The sequence below is a fragment of the Equus quagga genome, unplaced genomic scaffold (assembly GCF_021613505.1).
Source record: "Equus quagga isolate Etosha38 unplaced genomic scaffold, UCLA_HA_Equagga_1.0 73442_RagTag, whole genome shotgun sequence".
Classification (NCBI taxonomy): Eukaryota; Metazoa; Chordata; class Mammalia; order Perissodactyla; family Equidae; genus Equus; species Equus quagga.
The window spans coordinates 9736091-9745755 of NW_025802777.1; positions in this window are offsets into that span (position 1 = coordinate 9736091).

Sequence of the window (9665 nt, forward strand, 5' to 3'; positions counted from 1 at the left end):
ATTCAAGTCAAAATGACCCATCAGAGGTCCCACTTGCAGTTTTTCCGTAAAACATGTTCTTTTTAACTTTTTATTTTGAAATAATTTCAAACTTAACAGAAGAGTTGCAAAACTAGTAAGAGAACTCCTGCATACCCTTTGCCCAGATTCACCAAATGGCTAATATTTTGCCACACTTGTGCTCTGTCTCTGTGTGTATATACACACACAGATATACATACAAACGCACATTATATATATATATACATACATGTATATAGTTTCCCTGAACTTGTTTAGCTTTCTTTAATCTGGAACAATTACCTGGCCTTGGTTTTTCATGACACTGGCTGTTTTTTTTTCATATAAGCCAATTAGTTTATGGAATGCTTCTCGGTTTGGGCTTATCTAATATTTCCTCATGATTAGGTTCAGATTATGTATTCCTGGCTGGAATGCTGCATAAATTGCAGGGTGTCCCCAGGTAGCTCATCTGCAGGCACGCTGTGTTCGAGAGCCCCTCAGTGGTGATGCTAATTTTGATCGCATGGTCGAAGTGGTATCCGATTTCTCCACCGTATAGTTACTGTTTTTCCCCTTGCAACTAGTCTGTGGAGAGACACCCTGAAAATGTGAACACTCAACTAGTTTGGTGGCAAGGGGTATGGATTTCGGCAGTTTTAGAGCAGTTTTAGGTTTAGAGAAAAATTGAGCAGAAAGTACCAAGAGTTCCCATATACCCGCTTTTATCTCCCCGTCCCCCACCCCGCCCAGTTTCCCCTATTGTTAACATCTTGCATTGATGTGGTACGCTTATTACAATTAATGATCCTATATTGATACGTTATTAACTAAAGTCCATAATTTACGGTTCACTCCTTGTGTTGCACATTCTATCAGTTTTGCCAAAAGCATAATGCCGTGTATCCACCATTACAGTATCATACAGAATAGTTTTACCATTCTAAAAATCCCCTGTACGCCATCTATTCATCCACTTTATTTGTTTGAATGCTCAAATTGTCCCAGTTTTGGCCAGTGGGAGCCATTTTGAGCTGGCTCCTGTTCCTTTTGATAAGTTCTGTCTTTTTTTTTTTTTTTTTTTGAGCACTTCTTTTACCTCCTGGCATAGATGTTCCAGGTTCAGTTCAGTTTTTTCCTGCCCCAGCTCTGAAATCAGCTGTTTCTCCAAGCAGCCCTGGTTTCTTTTAGGGAGGAATGGTATTTAGAAACCAAGATCTGGGTACTAAAACTTTTCGTTTGAATTAAAGAAGTAAATGCATGTTGTGCATATATCTTGTCTGTTCCTCGGTGGCTAACGGAGTTTCTTGTCTGTTCCTTGGTGGCTGACAAAGTTCTGTGTGTATTTCATTTTTGAAAAGGACTTGTTAGAAACAGCTGCCTTTATGGCGCGTTGCCGTGTAGTTACATGTCAAACTTCCCACACTGAAATTTAACTCTTGTTGCTTCAAATCTTCTGCCATATTTTCTATACATCTTCCAATAGTTTTTGCTGGAAAAGGAGTATGCTTTAGTTTATCGTTGTATAGTGGCAAGAAGAACAAGTGTTTCCCCATGACATGTGGCTTTTTGTTTTTCACCATTAGGTTTACGAGCATCAAAAGCAGCTTTTAAATACTGTCATCGATTGTAGTGAAATTTTGTAAAGAACTGGAGTGAGTACGTGTCACATGACTTAAACACTCTTGAAATACTCTTGTAGAGCTTTGCTTTTTTTTTTTTTTAAAGATTTTATTTTTTCCTTTTTCTCCCCAAAGCCCCCCAGTACATAATTGTATATTCTTCGTTGTGGGTCCTTCTAGTTGTGGCATGTGGGACGCTGCCTCAGCGTGGTTTGATGAGCAGTGCCATGTCCGCGCCCAGGATTCGAACCAACGAAACACTGGGCCGCCTGCAGCGGAGCGCGCGAACTTAACCACTCGGCCACGGGGCCAGCCCCTGTAGAGCTTTGCTTTTACGGTCTTCCTAACGTGCTGGCTTCATACTGTCAGCAGCTAATATCTCAAGGCTCAATATCATTTAGGGGAAGATGAATGGTTAATGACAATGAATGTGAAAACATTTCACAGATAGTCTTCTTGAAGGCTCTAATCCGATTGTGATTGTTTTTATATCATAAGGTGGCGCAACAAAAAGTTCATACCAGCAACAGAAGGGTCCGTTCTGACATTGTCTAATTCGCTTCTGTGTTAATAGCATTATCTTTAATTCCCAGTTTATTTGCAGGAATACTTGTTACATCTGTTTCCTGAGCATTAGTTTAGTTACAAATGGCTCTGTAATCTGTAAACATGCTTGATCTGGCCAAGTAAACAGCTAAACAAGCTCCAGAAGTGAAGAATATCAAATATTGGTGAAGCTTAATGGATTTCTTATTTAACCACGCAAAGTGAATTTCATTGCATCCTGGTGGACCCTTTATTTCAATACAAACCCCAGAATGGGTGTCCTCAGTAGAGAAACCCTGTTCTAGAACCTTCCAGAAGAATTAATTTGCTTCTTTTGGGGCAGGGAGGTTGGTAGAGGAAAGCTCAGAGTCACCAGCTGAGCAGCAGCCCAGTGGAGCAAACTTTTAGGGTGTACAAACACTAGCTCAGGATGCTCGGGGAGGAGAACCTGACCGGCTCTGCTCAGGAATCTCCAGAATTGCCTTTGACCTTGGGGCTTTACCATCTTATTCCTGTCCTCATCCCAGCAGGCAGGCAATTAAGTAAAAAATAGCGAGAAAGCAAACAGTATGAACACTCAATTGGTTTGGTGGCAAGAGGTATGGATTTCGGCAGGCGACCTGGAGAAAGAGGTGTTTAAGTGGACACCAAGATTCTAAGTAGGAGATGGTTAGGAAAAGAATAGGGGAACAGTGTTCCAAGCAAAGGGAACATCATATCTGAAGGCCTGTGTTCAGTGCAGCTGGAGGAAAGAGTGAGGCAGGCTGCAGGCTGACTGCGTTCAGGGAGAGAAAGATATCTGGTTCTATATGATACCATGGAGGACAGCCACGGCCCTTCCCAACTGGTAGCTAAGCATCTCTGAAACAGACCACTGGGCTGCTGGTTAAGAGTATGAGCTCGAAAGTTGACTTGGCCTGGGCGGGTATCCCAGCTCCATCACTCTGAGACCTTGGGCAAGTTATTTAATCTTGTTTCCTTGTGGGGACCATCAGAGTATGCACATCATAGTGGCGTGGTGAGGATTAAATTAATTAATGCATGTAAAGAGTTTAGTCCAGTATCTGGCATATGATGCTCAATAAATATTGGCTGTTTTCTCCCGTGACCATTGCGGTTATTGTTTTTTCTACTTCAGAAAGGCTCAGGGGGAAGAGCTGGTTCTGCTAGAGAAAACCTGAAGGATCACGTGGCCCAACGAGCAAAACTTCATTCTCCAACCTCAGCTGGGCTGAAATTTAAAACCTTCTGCACTCATTACAAATCTCTGCCCCACCACTTCTCATTTTCAACAGGTGCTCTCCCACCGCACTCCCCCTTTCTGGGAAAATTCAAGCAATCAACAGATCAGACCTCAGCTTCCCACCACCAAAACCTCAAACGCACCTGAACCTGCAGCCGTCCTTTCTTTCCCTCTGGTATTTGGAAGACATGCTCCCCTCAGTTGAATGATACTCTCTCCATCTGGTTCTGTAAGCAGCCTCTCTGTAGAGATGGCTTTCCATTGATTATTTTTCCTTTCCCTCATGGCTTCGTCTTCTCACTTTGCCTCCTTCTCATCAATAATTAAACATTCTCAAGCCTCTCCCATTTTAATTAGGCATATCTTTTACCCCCCCCCCCAGAATCAGTCCTTTCCTCTACCATCCATAACCAAATTTAGCTACATTTGTCCACACCCATCTTCATTTTCTCACTTCTCGTGTGCTCCTCAGCCCACTAAGTCTGGTTTTCTGTCCTGACCATAGTTCTTACCCTGTTCTTGCCAGGATCACCAGCCGGTTTCTTGTATTCAATCTCATTAGACTCTTTACAGCCTTTATCTTACTTGCCTTCTCAATAGCATTTGGTATTAGCATCTTCTCAGGGTCTCATGACTTCACACTGATTTGCTGTTCCTTCTGTCTCTCTAGCCATTCTTCTCAATCTGCATTGCAAACCCACTCACTGCTGGTCATTTAAATATTGATGTCCCTCTCTGCTTTGTCCTAGTCCCCCCTTCTTCTCATTTTAAGTAGATCTCCCCTCATGGTCTCTTCCCCTCTGTGACTTCATTGGCTGTCATTTATGCTGATGGCTCCTCAAACTGTCTTCAGCCCAGATCTCTCTCCTGAGATCTGGCTTTTAAACTTGTCAGCATATTGGAAATAGTCCCCAATTACCCTGCCCCCCATTTGAGGAGTCCAGTTCCAGGCCAAAATCCTATGTGTGATGTTTTAGTCTGGACCACAGGCAATAACAAAGCTTTATCTGGCAGGCCTCCTGGGAGGAAGCTGCCCTCCCCACACCAGCCTGGGCACTCAGCAGGGCACTGCGGTTTTCCGGAGGGAGTTGTAGTCAAGGGCTTGGGCTCCCCCAGGCCAGCTGTGCTCAGATGCACATCTGCATGCTGGGCACCTCCATTCAGATGCCTCAGCTGAGGCATTTTGCTCTACTTTGATTCAATACTTTTCCACTCCTAGTCTTTCTCTCTCCCCCCACCCTCCTTTTGTTCAGGAGGCTTTTATTCAGGGACCCTTGGGTGAGATATTGTTCCCCATCTGTGCTGCATCTACCTGAGTCTCCTGAGCAGTTCTGTGGGGAAAAGGGAGCCAGTGCCTCTTTTGCTTGCCCCGTGGCAGTCAATGAATGAAGGCTTGCTTGTTAATTTCCATTTGGCCCTTGTCCTGATGGACTACCTAGACCCTGGGTTGCTTGATATCATCCAGCAGAACCTTCCCATTTGAAACAGGTGTCTCTCTTCAGCTGAAGGAAATGGGGCTTGTTGAGTTTCCTGCATCTGTGTTTATGGTTTTTATCAAGTTTGGAAAATTATTTAGCATTATTTCTTCAAATATTTTTTTCTTTCCTACCCTCTCTTTCCAAATACACATATATTAGGATGCTTTAAGTTAGCTGTAGCTTACTGATAGTCTTTTCGTTTTTTTTTTTTTCCAGTCTTTAAAAAAAGAGAAAACTCTCTGGCTATCATTTTTTGATACTTTCTATTGCTATGTCATCGAGTTCACTGATCTTTTCTTCTTCAGTGTCTAATCTCCTGTCAATCTTAATTGAGTATATTTTTATCTCAGACATTGTATTTTTCACCTCTAGAAGTTTGATTTGGGTCCTTTTAAAAATATCTTTCATGTCTCTCTTTAACGTACTAATACTTTCCTCTACTGTCTTGAACATAAGAAATATGATTTTAGTGTTCCAATCTGCTATTCTAGCTATGGTTTCTATTGATTTATTTTTCTTCTCCTTATGGATTGTGTTTTCCTGCCTCTTTGCATGCCTGGCAATTTTTGATTGGATGCTAGACATTGCAAATTTCACATTGTCGGGTGCTGGATGTTTTTGTATTCCTATAAATATGCTTGAGTTTGTTCTGGGATGTGGTTAAGTTACTTGGAAATACTTTGGTCCTTCTGAGGCTTGCTTTTGTTAGATGGGACCCGAGAAGTGTTTAATGTGTGGCTAAATTTGCCCCAGTATTGAGGTCATATGAGTACTCTACCTGATGCTCCATGAACTATGAGGTTTTCCATTCAGCCCATTATGAGCTGTAGTATTGATCCCTTGTTTCTTTGTGTGTGATTCTTTCCCTGGCCTCAAGTTTCCTTGCAACACACACTTTTATCAGTATTTAGCCAAATACTTGAGGGTGACCCTTTACAGATCTCCAGAGCTTTCTCTCTTTGTACAGCATTCTCCTCCCTAGTACTCTGCCCTGTGAAGTCCAGCTGCCTCAGTCTTCTTGGACTCCTTGTTCCATCTCCTCAACCCACAGGGCTCTGGATTCCTCCTCTCTCTGCTGAGGTCTGGCAATTCTCTCCAGCAAGTCAAATTGGGCAATTCCCTCCAGCAAGTCAACTTGGGCAATTCCAGAGCCTTTATCATTTGTTTCTCTTCTCTCAGGGATCATTGTCCTGAGCTTCCTCTTGTCTAAATCTAGATATATATATTCTTCCAGAAGTAGAATTCCCATCATTGTACTACTTTTTAGATCCTTTCTCCTCTCAATTTTCTCTGCTCTCTCCTTGTTAGTAGAAAGTTGTATTTCCTTGATGACCCTTGATGTCTCTCAATCTGTTCTCTCCAGTTTTTATCTCTCTGTATTTTTGCCCTTAGTTCTGGAGGATTTACTTGACTTCTAATGAAATTTTTATTTCTGCAATTATGCGTTTAATTTTCAAAAGCACTTTCTTATTCTTTTCTTTTTAAAAAATAGCATCCTATTCTTTTTTTTTTTTTTTGAGGAATATTAGCCCTGAGCTAACATCTGCTGCCAATCCTCCTCTTTTTGCTGAGGAAGACTGGCCCTGAGCTTCCTCTACTTTCTATGTGGGACGCCTGCCACAGCATGGCTTGCCAAGCAGTGTCCTGTCCGCACCCAGGATCCGAACCAGCGAACCCCAGGCTGCCGAAATGGAAAGTGCAAACTTTAACCACTGTGCCACCAGGCCAGCCCCAAAATAGCATCCTATTCTTGTTTTATGGATGCACTACCGTCTCAAATCTTTTAGGATTTGGATTTTTGTAACATTCTCTTCTGTTCCAATATTCTATTTCTTCAAGAATCAATTTGTTGTGTTTGTCTTTCTCTTTTATGCTGCTAGATTTTCTCATTTTCTGGTCATTCTTGGGTATCCATTTATATTTAAAAGATCAAAGGTTTGGTTTTTTTCTCAAAAAGCCCCTAAAATGATTCTTGAGCATCATAACTGATGTCTTACTTAGTAGTATAAGTTCTTTCTGGGTTGGAGATAATAAAAGGTGATGAACACACACTAGTAGGCCCCTCTTCTCAGTACAACTGCTGTGACCACGGATTGTGGATGTGAGGCTTAAGAGAGGCTGTGGAGAGCCAGGTGTACCCACCTGTTTCTTATTCTCATTTTACTCATTTGCAAAGCTTATTCGATGCTCCTGAAATAAACCAAAATAAAACCCCATCCTAAGCAGGGACTGAGTCCTCATTTTCTAATCCTAGGATCCGGACTAGACATTATTATCTGACTGTGCATGTACCAGTGCTATTCGTGATCCATCCGTGACCCCTAGGATCCCTTTTACTTGTCTGTGTACGTCAGCCTGCCCCTTCTAATGGCAAGTACCTGTGCCTTTGCTGGATGCAGGCCAGAAGTTCTTGGAAAGGATGTGTGGGGGTATAAATGCCCCAGCCCCCTGCAGCCCTTGGCCAGAATACTTCCGAGGAATGAGATCTACACCATTTTCTTGAGCTTTTCCCTGGGATTAAGATTTACTCACCCACTTTGATAGTTGGCTTATTGGAAGTCTTCCCTTCCTTGTATAATCTCCCCTCTCCTCTGGTGCTGTCCTTGTACCTCCCAGAAAAACTATGTGCTCTCAATTGTCACCGCTGGATCTCCTTCTGGGGGCAATCCAGTTAAGACAGGTAGTAATGTGGGCCAAAAGTTGACACCCTTCTCATACCTCTTTATGCCAAAAGCCCCACGCTTCCCTCTCCCAAAGTTCATTAAGAGAGTCTGGTGAAGAGGGGCCAATTTCCACTCTTGTGCTTCCTAGACTGTGTTTGACCCTACTTATGGCAGGAAGAATTCAGGCACCCTGAATGTGGCAGATTTGTTTCTGAGACTGTTAAACCACAACGAACACAAACCTGCAAGACCAGTTGGGATGTAAGCTCCAGCTGTCATAAAGAATCTCTTCTGCTGATGTTGGGGTTTCATATCCGTTTATCTCCCCCGCAATAGGGTCCTTTCCTACTCCTGCAAAAATAGAAAGTCACAGTAACACAGAAATCTGCAAATTTTGTTCTCAGTTAACAACTTGTGTGTCATTTAAGGCAGTGGTTCTCAAACTTTAGTGTGTATCAGAGGACTTGTTGAAACACAGATGAGGAGCCGGCCCGGTGGTGCAGAGGTTAAGTTTGCACGTTCCGTTTCAGGGCCCGGGGGTCGCCGGTTCGGATCCCGGGTGTGGACATGGCACCGCTTGGCAAGCTATGCTGTGGGAGGCATCCCACATATAAAGTAGAGGAAGATGGGCACGAATGTCAACTCAGGGCCAGCCTTCCTCAGCAAAAAGAGGAGGATTGGCAGCAGATGTTAGCTCAGGGCTAATCTTCCTCAAAAAGAAAACCCAAAATAAAGCAGATGAAAAGACAGGCATCACCTTTAGAGTTTCTGATCCAGTGGGTCTGGGGTGGGACCAGATAATTTGCATTTCTAATAACTTTTCAGGTGATTACTATTGTTCAGGGAGCACACTTTGAGAACCAATCCTTTATAAATAATTTTGATGTTCTTCTCACGGTACCTTCGATGATTATTCTGTTTCTTCTTGTACTCCTTTCGCTGACTCTTCTAATGCGATCTCTGTGGTTTTCCTGTGATTGCATTGTATCTAGTGGGCCATCCGAGTGTCTTATTAGTGATGATAGGATATTTAGAATTGTGTACTTACAGAATTATCCTCTGGCTAGTCTATTCCACATTAGCAGTTTTTTACCTCAGTAAAATATTAAACTACTTCATTTTTAATTTTAAACACAATTAGCAATCTCGTTCTTTTCAGATGTAGCAATTAACATGTCCAAACATCTTTACAACTACAGTGCAGTTCCTGTCAAATGTTGTGAGGTTTCCAATCTCTCAGGACACTTTGTACAGGATAATGTGTTACTCTTTGAGGGAAAAACTCCGATCTCTGCCTTAACCCTGATGTGTTTGCACTGTGTTTCCCAGAATAAAGAATAAAGTCCCTGAGGAGTTTGTGCATCACAATGTTTCTGGGAAGTTCTATGGAAAGTGATGCCAGAATGAGGAGGCAGGAGGGGAAGAATGACATTAGCTGAGAGGTGGTGGAAGGTGTGGCCAGCAGTCCAGAGCCAGGAGGGCCACCAGCAAAGCCTCACAGTGTAGGGGAGACCCAGGGGGTCCTGGCAGGTCGGAGGGGATGAGCGGGAGAGCAGGAGCAAGGCAGCTGGGAGGAGAGGGTGCTGGAGAGAAGGCAGGTGAAGGGAAGCAGTGAAGGTGTAGCGATAACCCGGTCAACGCGTCCTAAGCAATGGGGAAGCGGAAACGATGTCTCCGATAGACCTTAATCATGACATATGCTACAATTTTGTATAGGAAGAAACATTGTGGCATTCAACTGCTCTGTGTAAGAGCGAGGTACGGAAAAGAAGGTTAGAGACTCTTTTATACGAAACACCATTAGCTAGGTGGGGGAAGGGTCTTTACAACTTACATCATACACACCATCTTCCATGTTGCCTTTATTATAAACCTTCTCCTTATGTTTACTAATAATTAAGAAGAAGAAGAAAAAAATAAGGCTTTGTGGAGAAATGTAATTTCTTTGATGACAAATATATAAGGTATGTTTTTTCTTGGCAATTGAGTTTGCTCAGACATTGTAAATGAACACACTTGTTATACTTAACCCACCACTGGAATCTACGACACCACCAACTGTCTGACCGCACCAGTCGTGTTATTTCAACTCATCATTGTGGTGGAGATTCTT